The following is a 14,681-nucleotide window of genomic DNA, read 5'->3' as shown; positions in this document are numbered from 1 at the left end:
AGGAGTCACCAGAGGTCCCATTATATGATATTAGTGCAATACTTAAGTCATAATATAATATTATTGCCCTTTTTTAAAATTTAAGTATGAGTATTGTAATAACATATATTGCAATATGGTGATTATTTATCAACATCTGTTTTATCTAATAGGATAAAGTTTTCAGTCTGTTCATTTCACTTCACTTGTTTTTATTGCACCAAAATTGATCTAATGAACAAAAAAAGCAATTTATTTAATTTTCTAGTAGGCTACCATTGTTAGCCTGGTAAAACCGTGCTGATAACATGAGTGCAACACCTTGTTTCTCTTTCTATGTCAGTCTGGACGTGCTGCTATCCCAAGCACTTTCAGAGGGCCTCTATTACACAATTATTCACATCTATTACATCTATTATTGTTACGTTAGACTTTAACGGTCTAAAAAATACAATTTATTCATTTTTACTGTTTGTATGTGACTTGAACCTTGTCAACAACAATCCCCATGAGGTTTTTGCAATACACTGGCGTTACCAGCATACTTCAACATTTCTCATTCAATAACCAGTTGTGTCTGGACTGCAAAATACCAGCTGGCAGCGTCCTTGTTGTCTGTCCAAAGCATTGGGACCTGCATGGCTGTGATCCCCAGCTGTGAAGCATCTCGTATCTGCTCCTCCATCAGTGCAGTTGGTGGCAAAACAACGCTGAACATTGTGTTTGTACCGGTCCGAGAACATCTTCTTAACCAACAGAGCCAGTCGAAAAATCAAGGTTTTGCCAAATCCAGTCGGAAGAACGGTGAAAACGTCTTTCCTCCAAGAAAGTCCATGAGTGCATCTTCTTTTTATTGACTCTCTTTCCGCATTAACTTCACTTAGTGTTGTGTTTACTAAACTAATGCTAGAGTTAGCGCTTCTTGCTTCAAGAGCTGCCATAACTGTTCTGCAAGCAGCGGCCTGCATGTCACATAATCAACTATAACTGACTGGCTGCTAACGTCAGCAAAGGTGTAGATCCTTGATTGACCCAGACTAGATTCAAATTTCTGGAAAGTGTTTCAGGCCGCAGAGTGTTCAGACTGATACAGAGAGTGAAACTGAATATTGAGCTTGCATTATCTGGTCTTACCAGGCTAATTGTGTTTAATTTGTATTTGCAATATTTATATTTAAAATGATGAAAAAAATGGATCATGGTGTCTATGAGTTGATTCAATATTGCTATGCAAAATATTCCAATACAGATTTTGAATAAGCACTGGTGGCCTGAGATGATTGTTTTTTTTACATGAACATGCCATTTTTTAAATGAGTGCCCATTTTTGTCTGTGAGAAATAACAAGATTAGAAAGAAGTTAGTTGTTGTTTGATTGACTTTGAAAAATAAGGCCCTGTCGATCTAAGGTAACAACAAACATCCATCCTCAAAGGACATTATGTGTATACTGTCTGTCACATACAGCAAGGAAGACACATCAGAGATGGCACACAGTTTTTTAGTCTCAGTCAAATGTTATCAAAGGGATTGTTCTGCAAGAGAAATTCATCTATGTTCAGTATATTTAGTGTTTGACATCCTTGCAGTTTGTTTTTCGGACTGTTTCACGTTATAATCTCCCTCCACATTTTACTCAGCAAACAAATTTTGTGAGGAAACATTGTGGCAGCAAATACCTGGCTCCCTTTATCAATACACAGCTGACTGTTGACAGGACCTTGTGCAGTGGTTACAGTGGGGGGATGGGTTAGATTTACAGTTTCCTTTACCAGGTAATGTCTCCTGTTGTGAAACAATGTGACAGAAAATCAGTACAGCTGTGATGGCTCAGCAGTGTTCTTTGCCCCTCTACATTCTCCTCCAGGAGCTTATCCAAAGCCCACCTCAAATGTACTGTATGTAGCCTGTGGATGACTCATCCTCAGGAGAATGAGCTGTATGGTGCAGGTAGCCTTGCAAATAAACATTTCACGATTTGCAGAGTCTACTGAAGTACTTTGCTGACTTACCGTCTGAACCCACAGGCTGCAAATACAATTTCTGACAAACCAATTCTGTTTCATTCTGTCTGTGAGGAAACGGGTGTAAAACATCCTCCTGCGTTAATGTGTCCCTTCTGTGTTACACATGTAATGACTATACAACTAAAAACACACACACAGTGAGGCATCCATTAATGCTCCAGAATTTTTAGTCATTTTGTTTATTGAAACAGCAAATTTGTCATCATTGCAGCAATTGCCATGGAGACAGGGTTAAGTCCAAAACCTACTGGTATTATACAGTGCATGAGTGTATGCTCATTACCCTTTACCACAACTTCCAGGAAAAACTGCATACTGAGTGACTTCACCTCTGTAGGATGGGTAGGGAATATGCAGACATTCAAATAATTTCCCGACAGCCTTGTACGCACATTTCCTCCTAACGCCCCATAAATCGTCCCTTGTTCCTCATTCAGTTTGCAGCATCATGTCACTCTGTCGTCTTTGCTTGTGCTGTTTACATCATAAAGTTTGTCACTAATTTGGGGATTCAACACCCTATGACCATGGAGATGAAATGATGCTTGTATGAAAGCGATGTCTAAATTAATTTCATTTGAATAAGACTTTACTGTGGCAGTGGTCCTGGCGTCTTGCAGAAGTGCCAAAAATATTTAGTACCTTCATACCTTCCTGAAATTTCAGCAGGGTACACGGTATATGAGGTTATAAATGTGCAATGCTGCCCACCCAATTTCAGCCAATTTTTACCTAGTAGCCGATTGTGGATATACAACTTCCAGGTCCATCACTTGATGCCATTTGGGCCAAAACATCTTTTTCCCAAAGACTTGCATTGTAAAATAGACATCTGTCAGTGGATCATTTTTTAACGTCGCAATCTGTGCAAAATGACGCACGATTAAGTCATTTTAATCCACATTCATGTTAGAAAAGGGTTAACCAGAAGTTAGCTGTTTGATCGGCAGAAGCTGAATGCTTGATTGCTGTAAGTCTTTATTGCGCTAGCTCTATAGGCCCAATGTAGAAGATCCAGGTAATTTTAAACAGCATTTTTGGCCTCATACACCACTGAACAACTTAAAGGGCTCCGCCTCCAGTGCTAAATCCAGTTATCTTTATACATCCATGGCGGTTGCTTGAGCTACAGATTGTACTTTCACATTTTCGTATGCCCGCCACCACAGACACAAAGTATGGCAGCAAATCAAGAGAGAGAGACAGTCTCCTCTCAGAGGCATGTTTTCAGAAGTATGTTTTATCTTACTGTTCAGTTGTAATTTGAGATCGTCTGTTACCAGCTGACTGCCATATTGTTTCCTGTGTCACAACAGCCAAACTTGCATTGCGTCGCCCACCAGAGTGAGCGTTTATTGGTTCACTGCTGAACAATGCATTATGGTAGTTGTAGATTTTTAGTCCATGAGCAAAAGCAAATACTATAGCCCCTTTCCTCTGTTTTCTCTGGTCATGTAGTACCAATTTAAAAAGTATTTGTATCTTTCTATTGCATAGACAGCCCAGTTTTATGAATAGACCCCGCTGCCTGAACCTTTTTGAAGGTTCAGGCCGCGGGTTGTTTTGACTGAGGGCCTGCTCTCTGTGGGGTGACAGTGCTAAACACAAAGCAACCACACTGCCCATGAAGTAAAAAAATGTAAATCTCTCACACAGTGCAGTGTAGGCAACTGCCTGCCTGTGCGCTGGGGTGTGGCAAAGTTAATGTGTCAGTGGTGAGGAAGTCCACCTGCAGGGGAAAGTGTAACCTCCACAGCACCTCAGAGTCTTTATCCACCCTGACATCCTCTTCATTCTCCAGTTGAACAACTTTTTATTCAGGCCCAGTCTGTCCTGTTTCAAATAAAGTTAAAGCCACTTCACATCCATGTTACACCCACACTGGTTTTCACTTGTTTTGCCTGATTAGACCTCCTCTCAGGACTGTGTGGGTGTGAGCAGGCTGTGCTTGATTCACACATCTGCATCACTTTCCTGTTAGTTTTGTTGCACCTGTTGGAGTATTTCGTTTTTATATCTCATTAGTACGTCTAAATGGTTTGGTCACCTCAGGTAATGAGAAAAAGTTTAATTAGTATTCTCCCCACATTGTACATTTCAAAGTTTTCTTTTACACAGTCCTCATTGTCTCTAAACATCTAGTGTCCTTGATAATTTAGTGATAGCTGTATGTCAGTACCTTTGGTTTTAATTAGTTAATCTGCATTTCCGAGAAATCCCCAAAAATGTTTCAACTTCTGTGAGCGTCCGCCACCACTGTTCTGGAGATTAAGCAATTCGGAGACGTTAACCAGATACATAAAAATACTTCACCATTGCAATTGCAGGCAAAATATTTCACTGTAGTTACTAATTTGACCAGAATCTGAAAGGTAATTGATTTTTGTTTGACAGAAGTTTTATTGGGTTTCTGCAAAGCATAATCTTTGGTTTGAGCATATTGTTAGCCGTGTATGCAACCAACTGTTAACAGAAAGGCCAAAATCCCCCATGCAACATTTTTTTGTACACAGGCTAATGCTGTTGTCTATTTTACCCCCCCCCCAAAAAAAAAGGTTTAATATAGTAACTGGAAGAGCTTTATACCATCTATGCCTTGAATGTCCTTTAACTCTTACAGGTCTGTTAGTGCTAGAGCTCTGAAGTAACTACCGATGCTCAACCAGACTTTACACTTTGGCTTTTTTGCTCATAGAAATAGAATGAGAATAGAACAGACATCCAAATGTTTGCCTTGGTCATTTGAAAATCCCAATTGTTGTTACTTGTTGGTGGTAACACATGCCAGTGGGCATAAAGGGTGTCACACTCATAGACTGTATAAGTAATGGACTTAGCCACTTTAACATCACCCGTTGGTTGTGATTGGTGTGACTCCTCTTGACACCTCTAAGTGTACTACTTACACTTATAGTCCATAAGACACTGCCAGTGTTTCACAGGGAAAAGCCATTGCGCTCATCTCCCAAACAAATGAAGTAAATGGTGACCAGCATTCAAACACTTTAAAAAAAAATCTAAACACAAAATGTCTCTATACTGCTTGTCCAAATTAATCCAAGTGTCCTGAAGCTGCGACGTGCCAAGTTGTTTTGAAAAACATTTCTGGTGTCATGTTTTTAGCCTGTAGCCATAGCTCCTAGTGTGGGAGCTGCATTCACATATGCACGCTCACGCAAGACCAACGAGAGCTCACATTATCTGCACGGCAGTGTTTTCAAGATACCTGGAAGCCTCCCCCACACATGGAGAGAGACTTCTGGAGTTAGCAGCAAGCAACAGGTCCCTTTGTGGGATTTAAAACTACTGTGTGTGTGTGTGTGTGTGTGTGTGTGTGTGTGTGTGTGTGTGTGTGTGTGTGTGCTTCAATTGTTTGGAAGATCAGTGTAACACCCTTTACTCTGAAACTTTGACAGTGTTTTGTGGACTGTAAAACTTCACCTGACTTTCCTTTGGCATGAGTGTGAGTAGATATGACTAAATTTTCATTTTTGGGTGAACTGTCCCTTTAAAGCCTCAACTTTTGCTTTGTGGCTGTCACCATCTTGTTTTTTTAGAGGCAGAAGTGAGTTCATTTGGCCAAGAGGGTGAAGCTGCAGAGGACTAAAGGGTGGACAGCCTGTCACTCAAAGCAGCCACATCCTTAACAGAGTGCCCCAGAAATGAGTCCTTAAAACCTGAAAAAGGGGTGTCGACCCATCGATATATTGACTGAATGAGCAGTGATCACTTATCATCAATGCAAATTGAAAACATCAGTCCACATCATCCTCTTTCAGATGTGCCATTATTTTGAAATTGCCTCAGGCAGATGACGGCGGGCACCCAGGAGAAAGACAATTAGGATAATGCTGTTTACTCTGGGAATAAATCATCAGTTTGTTTTAAGAGAAACATATGGATAAAAGACAAAGCACATGTCATATGTAAACAAAAACACTATATACATGCCGGACATCTCATTTCGCTAACTTCATGCAGCAACAGTAGCTGCCCAGTTTCAAAAATGTTCAGCTGAAAAAACATGCATGTAGACTGAAATTCATCCGTGCTGTTCTAACGAGACTTAAACCAGTGATGAGTAAGAGAAAGCATAAATACTACATATAAATCGGTTAAGTTATGAGTAGAGGAAAAGTCCACCAGCCGCTTAGCTAATTTATGCAATGTAAAATGCTATAGGCTTATGCTAATAACATTAGCATGTTGTATATGTGGGGGAAACGTGACTTGCAAAAGACAGTTTTTTGGTCTGTGATCCTTGACAGTAATTACTGAGCTGATTTTTATACTTTTGTTAAAAGATTTTGTTGTTTCCACATTTTGAGGAAGTTTGTCTTCAGGTCAGATAGCCCAGAAGTTTTAGGGAAAAGATCATGGTTTTAGTTAAAATTGAAAAAAAAATCTAGGACGTGTTTTCTGACAGAATTAATCAGTTTTAATTATTTACAATTATTTGGATGTTGTTAGTACCTTTTTTGGCCAAAAGCAGCTTCCTCTGCCATAGACTGTGTTAAATGAGCATGTACTGTAATATTAGCTCATATCGATCACTGGCCCCTAAATAGATTTTAATCGAAATCGTATGGTAGCAAACTTTGTGATATCAGCAAATATTGAATCATGGTCCAACGTATCGATATAATATTGTATCGTGATGAAACTAGTGATTTACACCCATACTTATATGTGTGTGGCTTACGCTTAAGAAACTTTTACATTTTGTTTTACCACATAAAATGCCAGTAAACAATCAGCTTGGGAGCTTTGCAGCTTTTTATGTCTTTAAAAAGGTGGATGCTAAAAAGTACCTTAACGAGACTAAAAGAAAGAAACATAGCAGGGCCAATCATGGCTTTACAACCTTGTTGCGGTGGTGATGTCAATTCATGTCACCAAGCTTTTGGTTCTGGTGATTGCATTTAGGCTTAAATCATATAAGTGTTGTTTAGTCATGAAGATTTTCTTGCTGAACAAAACATGTAAGTATCATAAACTTGTGTTTACCGCAGAGCTTATTTTCTGTAATAATCCAAAATCCCATGTAAAAATCCCTCAGGTTTTTGGACAAGAGGATCAGGGCAATGCTAATCTCCACATCAGTCTACAAAAAAATGTCACCCCTGGGGAACTCAATTATGTGAAACTTTGAGCCTCAATAAAATTTTAAAGTAGAGTTATGAAAAAATCCATTTTTAAAATGTCAGAACCTAAACTTAGAACCTATATTTGTTTTTTTTTTTAATGTGTTATCAATTTTTTGACTAGCATTTGTTTGTTTAAAAAAATGGTGTTAAAATGCAACATCAATGGTGCTTTAATCAACCTGAATGCTAAGGTTAGTCTACTTGTAACAATAATCACTTTGTCAGTTTATGGCGTTAAACAGAAATCTTTTTTCTTCACAAAATAGTTGCATGTTAATAGATTTGAGGCGTTTTGGGTTTGTAAGTTGGGCATAACACTGTCATGTATGAAAAAGTATTTTAATTTTCCAGTTAAGTGTCATTTTGAAAATAATGTTATTTTCTATGCAAAATTGGGATCCCTCTTATGACAACTGAGCTTGTAAAAACTACCAGGCTTTAAAAGGTATATGAAATATTACTGTATTTCATTTATGTATTATTATTATCACTTTATTTCTTTGTGGGTTTATCCATAGGCTATATCCTTTTTTCCCCAATTTTTGTGACTTTGTTTATGGTGGGAAATATGAAAACCAAAAATATAATCAACTAAAAGTCATTATTACAATTTTAAATGTCCTTACAACATTTTGTTTTTGATTTTGTTTGTTTTGGGTTTTTTTGTTTTTATGGTAGAGTTTATAGAGTTCTATTAATAAAATTTTATTAATAAAAAGCATAGGACAGCACCTTTGGGTGACATATGACACTTAATGACAATCATAAACAGACGTGAAGCTGAATTCATTATCATGATAGTGCAGTGCCAGCCTTGTGCACACTCTTTTAAATAACGTGTTACCAAGGATATTATAGTAGCGATATGTGGGCTGGATTTCTGCAGATAGATCTTAATTAGATTTTCTCCTGCCTACCAACGCCTTTAATTTTAAAAACCTGCAAAAAATTGCACCTGCTGCGTAGAGATGAAAAAAAGTTTCACTTAAAATCAGCCTTCACAGAGTATGTGAACTTTAAGCCTTAATGCGCAACCAACCACTTATTTCATATCTCCTCCCTCAAATGAGTGTGGGAGGGAGGGAGGCTGACACGCAGATGGCTTCTCCGTCAGATGGCAGGAAGCTGCACTTCCAGGCCGGAGCCACTGTTTGATAAATAGCACGCGTGGCTCCGGGCGCACAGCGCGTCTCAAAGACTCAAAATGTGGCCCTCAGTCTTTGTCTCTCTGACACACATACTGTACACAGCCACACACACACACACACACACAGTCTTTCATACGTACTGTACACACAAACACAAAAACTAGGTCTCTCTTTCTCCCTCTCCCTCTCTCTCTCTCTCTCTCCAATGATTAAAAAACAATATCCAGCTTATAACTGCAAGTTAGTCAGACACCCACACTCATTTGCAATGAAAGGCAAATGACCCTGGTGATGAGTCATTGCATTCACTCAGAGACTTGCTTTATTCAACATGCTGAAATCTCTTAAGGCAGAGTGAAGCAGTGGTTCTCGCCATTGTGCCTCTGAGTGAGCTCAGGTGTGCCTTGACGTTTTTTCTCAAATGTAAAAAAAAAAAAAGAAAAAGAAGAATAAGTCAAAAATAGCACATAACGTCATTATAACCCTGTGAAATCAGACTATGAGTTCACACTCATACCTTGCAGTTAAGACGGGCTTCCTTCTCTTGTGATCATAATGGGCTTTTTATAATATTTCCAGCCAATCAATAATGAGGTGTTCTTTGGAAATTAGTTCCTTGGGTAAACATGGTTATAATGAAAAGAATCAAGACTGGCAGGAAGAATAAATGTCCTCTGTAAGGCAGCTAAAACCTGCTGTGATAATTAATATGGTGGCAGCTCTATTTTATTCATTAAGCATTTCATTACATGTACAGTAGAAGTAAAATTGTGAATGCTCTGCTGCAGTTTTTCTTTTCCTCAACCAGGAGTCCTTATTAGTATTATTAGTCAGATTTATAAATCATGCATTTTCTTAATGAACACTTGATTGACACCTGCACTGTTTTCTTGACAACCTGTTAGAATGAGGTGATGTCTACTCACGAGTCCTCGTTGCATGTTGACACCAAATTGTCAATGTTTCCACCAAAAAGTGCGGTTAGAGAATAGTCATAAAATAACATAGTTTCTTTTTGTTTTTTAATTTTCCTGTCAATTATCCCCTGACCCCTCAGATTCATTTTGTGACTCCCTATATGGAAGTAAACAATATACATAAGCATTTTTATTTTTTAACAACAGAATACTTAATACTGAAATTTAAACAACAATTCTGAATTTTTGGATCTTAATATAACCAATCAAATTTGAGCAACCTAAATATATGTTTTAGAAATTCTGAAACTTGAATTTTTGGATGAGAATTTGTAAACATTGACAAAAATATCTATATATCTATATTTAGCTCTTGAAACTGCAAATCATAAATTTCATATTTGAATTTCAAAGAGGTGATTTCAGAACAAATGATTTTCAATGTAAAATATTTCAGTGCTATGAATTCAGTGCTCAAATGCCAATATTACGTATTCAGTGGTTGTTGAAATGAAAATACTTGTGTCTCTTATTTGCTTCCATACCTTCGGGGAGTCCCAAACCACTACCATAGGTCATGTCAAAACAGGTTTTGGTAACGTCCGTAAATTATATTTTTAAATTGTGTGTAATAAAATTATTATTAACTTTTTGAAAAAATATAGAGAACTAAATATCACCAAGACAAATGTACAAACACAATAATGCACACATCAAAAATATTATATTTAGAGCTTAAAAGATGAGTCTAATAAGTTGATTTAAAGAAAATTAGCTAGCAATAATTCTGTATCAGTTATCAAAATGTCCAAATAATAATTGGTTTTAGCCACTCAAATGTAAAGATTTGCAGCTGCTGTTTTTTTTTTTTTTTTGTTTGTTTTTTTGTAATTGTAAAGTGAATATTTTTGGATTTTTAGTCAGAAAAACAAATAAGCAATCTCAACAGGCCTCCAGAAACTTGTGCTGTGGGAATATCTTTATATTTTATATATAGTTCACAAGCTGTTAATGAGAAAATAATGGCAGATCAATTGATAATGACATAACGGTTTGTTGCAGCCATGATTAAAATAAAATAGATTTATTTTTTAAATAATTACAAGGTTTCGCACAGGAAACCAAATGATTTTGATGCAGTATTTTTAGTCAGCACTTGGATGGACTTATAGAGTAATATGTGATTCAGGTGTATGTGTTTCTGTAATAGTGAGTCGTGTCAGAATATGCGAGCGATTTTTTTTTCTTGGCATGGAAAAACTAAGTGATTTGTTTTGCAGGAATTTAAAAGACGCAGGCAACAGATGTTTAAACCAAAACAGACAAAGATTTCCTGAGGCAACAGTGAAACGTGTCCAGTCTGTCTGACCACAGTTTGTATAAGCCTTTAAAAAAAAAAAAAAAAACAACTTGAATGAACCTGAGACTCATTTTTGGGCATTAGGCCTGAGGGCTGCAAGTGTTATCTGGCTGCATCAAGTTTACTTTGTTTAAGAAAAGAAAGAATAGTGGAGTGTATGGGGGAGGGAGTGTAACGGGAGTCTTTAACAGGGAGTAAAAGGGACTGAAAGGATTTTGATCCAGTGATATTATATATCTGTCCTGGTCAGGGCAGACAAAAGCACACAGCAAACCACCAGAGAGAGAGCAAAGCATGTCATCTGAATAGTATGTCTTCTTTGCAGTGTTGTACATCCAAAGGCTTTGTGTGCCTGAATTTGGCTGGTAGAAGGCACAAAGGAGGCAGTTTGTTCGCCCCTGACAAGTGTGCTTTTATTTGCGGCGGCCCTTTGATGTATAGAGAAACTTTGGCTGGGATATCCCTCGCAGACAAATGCACGAGAAATCCCACTCTTTTGTATTATCCTTAACAATTCCCTCACCATTCACTGCAAAGCTTTTATTCCCTTTAAGACCTTTATTTTAAACTTTGTGCCTACTGTCTGTCTGTCAACTGTAATGGGGAATCTTGTTTGACTTTATTGTACATAGGAAGAGGAGGGGGTTGACGGGGAGTCGGGGGCATGCAGTTCAGATCTGAAAAAACATCATCTGATCATGTGACATTGTTTACCAAGAAATTTTGGTGTTTATAATCGACGGTGAAAAAATAGATAAAAATATAAAAACATATGATAATAACAGTTGGCAAGACAAGATCTGTTTAGTAGCTTTTCTGGTGATTTTTAGTGTATCACAGATATCTTCTTTTGCAGGTCAAGTTTGCTGATGGTGATAGATTTTTAAATGTTTAAATTTCCATTTTGCTGAGTAGTTCGAAAGAACTGTTCAACATATGGGGAAAGCCATATGCTTTTTACCTTTCTTGCAGAGAGTTAAATAAGAATGACTCTTACAGCTACCCTAAATATTAAGCTAAAGTTAGCAGCCAGTCAGTTTAGCTTAGCTGGACAAAAACATGACATGTAAAAAAAAATGAAACATGGTTTTACATGGGGATTATGTGCCAGACTATAGAAAGACAAAGTCCTTCTCCTTACAGTGGAGCACCATGGGAATTTTATTTATTTATTTATTTTAAATGTGTAGTGGTTTTTGGAAGAGACAAATCATTTTTATTACCCCATTTGAATTGTGTAAGGAATCACACATATATCAATTTAAAAGCAAATTTTGCAAATCAAGATAGCTGCAGTTTGTCGTAAAGTTGTTAAAGTACAAGACCGCGAAAATATGTTATTAGAACAACTATACAAGTCGCATTACATTCAAGCTTTCTCTGCTGCTGGAGCTACGATGCCTGTTTGTTTTGCATTGAAATATATTCTCATGAGCAAAAGATCTTGCTTGCTCTTTTGTTTCTTGGCTGATAGAAAGACCAGGAGTCACTGGATAAAACACACCAGGTAAGACAACATTAGATTGTTAGGTGGAATATAGCTAAGTTGCTTAGCTAGCTAGGTAACTGGTGTTTTACATAGATTATGCAAGATGGAAGATGTAGGCTTAATTCACTCGAGGAGCTAGACACTTGGCAGTTTTACACAGAACTTAATATTACAATGACAAACTTAAAACAAACAGACTTTCTTGACTTGGAAAATGATCTTTTAAACTGACAAACATCATACGTTTACTTCATGGCACAATTCAAATGGTCAAAAAAAAATTATTTGTCTCTTGCTGTTGACTAATTGTAAATGTCTTTCCAAAAATAAGGTCCAGTGGGGACACTAGAAGGGCACGGACTTTGCTTTTCTATGTCCTGGCTGGGTGTAGTGCTTTCCTGGAGTTTTTGCACATAGGGTAGGGTTAGGAAGAGGCTGAGCCAGCTGCTAACAGCCAAGGGTGCTCTATAAACAGTGCTAACAAACAGCAACAATGCTGACAGAGCTAACGTTGTTAACCTGGGGGGGGGGGGGGGAGTTGGTGCTGTGATTCGACAATAATGCGTACCCGATATTAGCTGTAACCGTAATATGAGGGCAGTGCAGAGGGGTGACAATTAGCTAGCCAGTTGGACATATACTCACAGGGCGCATGCGGCTGGAGTGTCTACCACATAAAAAAGAAGAGGCTTCAAAAAATGGACACACTTTTCCAAAAAAAAAAAGTCCCATTGTTTTTTTTTTTTTTTTTTGTATATCCATTATCTGTGCCATTCTGCAAAGCAGCTCCTATCTGTGATGATGCAGAGGGCCACATCACACTCCTGACACTTCAGAGAGGGGCCTGATTCTCCTGCCTGCTCTGCCTGCAGTGAACACAGAGTTTACATCCATATGAGGCCCTGCTGCTTGTTAGACTGTCTCCTGATTTACCCTTCTCATTATTATTATTATTATTATTATTATTATTATTATTATTATTATTATTATTATTATTATTATTATTATTATTATTATTATTATATATTATTATTATTAATAGACTATCAGAGTTTATTCTACTGTAGGAGGCGCTACCAATAACACGGAGCGATAGATACAGCAGGATTCGGCCAATCACAGTGCAGTTTGCTCCAGATGACGTGTAGCATACGTAACCGGATACAAAGCGTCGGCTCATCTTCCGATTGGTGGACAACCGAAACAAACCTCTGACCTCTCCAAAGGAACATGGGAAACCAATATGGCGTTTAGCATCGATGCTACTGTACTTTTATCATCGAGATATGGATAAAATATGGACGGAAGACACCCAATGTCGGATCTATCATTATGTATTTATTGAACAAGGTCCCGTAAAAACACCTGAATTCCCAGGCTGGATACTGAGGCCTCTAAAAGAGCAACGATGCATCGGAGAAATCTCTCTGAACGGGACAGCCGACAGCTTTCACCGGCGAAAAAGAAGTAAGAAATATATCCGACTTTTCTAAATTCGATAAAAAATAGACTTTTTAGAGGGTTAAGAATAGACTACATTTAGTAAATATAGTATTATAATCGATGTTTAGGATTTTGAATCGATCTGAATCGTTAAAAACGAGAAGTTGGGACTTGATTCTGTGCAGCAGCACTTTGACAGTTGCTGTTGAGGCAGAGCTCAGTGTTACTTCCCTACGCAGCTTTCGTCAGTCAGTCCAGGGATTTCAACCGCCAGCCTCCAAGTCACGAGCCTCCTCCTCCTCTGCAGGATGCTGGTACTGTCTTTTATATCAGACAACCAGTAAAAGAGCTAAAACTCTTGACCCGTCCGTTCCTGGGCGCCCACAAGTGCTTAAGCAGATAAAGATTATATTCATCACATAGGCATTTTAGTACAGGGTCAGAAAATAGGGCTTTTACATAAAAACATTAAAAAAAGACTGTTTTGTTTTAAAGCCTGTGTTATGCTGATATGCGGGGTTGCTGACCTTGTCTAACTGTGTATTTTTAAGTTGGCTTACACTGGATTTTACAGCGAGGTATTTACAATGGTTGGTGGTTATACTGGAGACTTACACACTGCCTAACTGCTCTGACAAGCTGAGGAAGCCTGTGTTTGCTCATTGGAAGTGAAAGAAGATGTTTGTGGGGGCTCAATGTCCAGTTCAGAAATCCATTACAAGGTCAACAGCCGTGTGCCGCTTCAGTCCACCTCACTGGTGTCAGACTGAATCACACAAAGTGAATATCTGAACTCACAATCTACCACCTACCTCCTGAGTATGCACACAGTATTGCTGCCGAATGACTTCTGTACATCTGCAAGCCATAAAAATCACCACACTCTTGGTATTTTACTAGTGTGGTCGTCTTTTCAGTGTTTTTTTTTTTTTTTTTTTTTTTTTTTTTTTTTAAAGTTACGGTATGTCTGACTTCTCGAAGGCATTGTGGCATGCAAATAGAACTATTAATGACCAGAGTCCTCATATTAATCTGAACCGTTGCACTCCAAATGCAGTCAGGTTTTAATGTCCAGTGTGTGGGATTTAGGGGGAAATATTGGCAGAAATGGATTGTAATATAATAAGTATGTCTTATTTGGCGTGTCACCTGAAAATAAAGACGGTGGTGT

This window comes from Plectropomus leopardus, chromosome 1 (genome assembly GCF_008729295.1).
Source record: "Plectropomus leopardus isolate mb chromosome 1, YSFRI_Pleo_2.0, whole genome shotgun sequence".
In the NCBI taxonomy this organism is placed as follows: domain Eukaryota; kingdom Metazoa; phylum Chordata; class Actinopteri; order Perciformes; family Serranidae; genus Plectropomus; species Plectropomus leopardus.
This window is presented reverse-complemented; position numbering follows the sequence as displayed.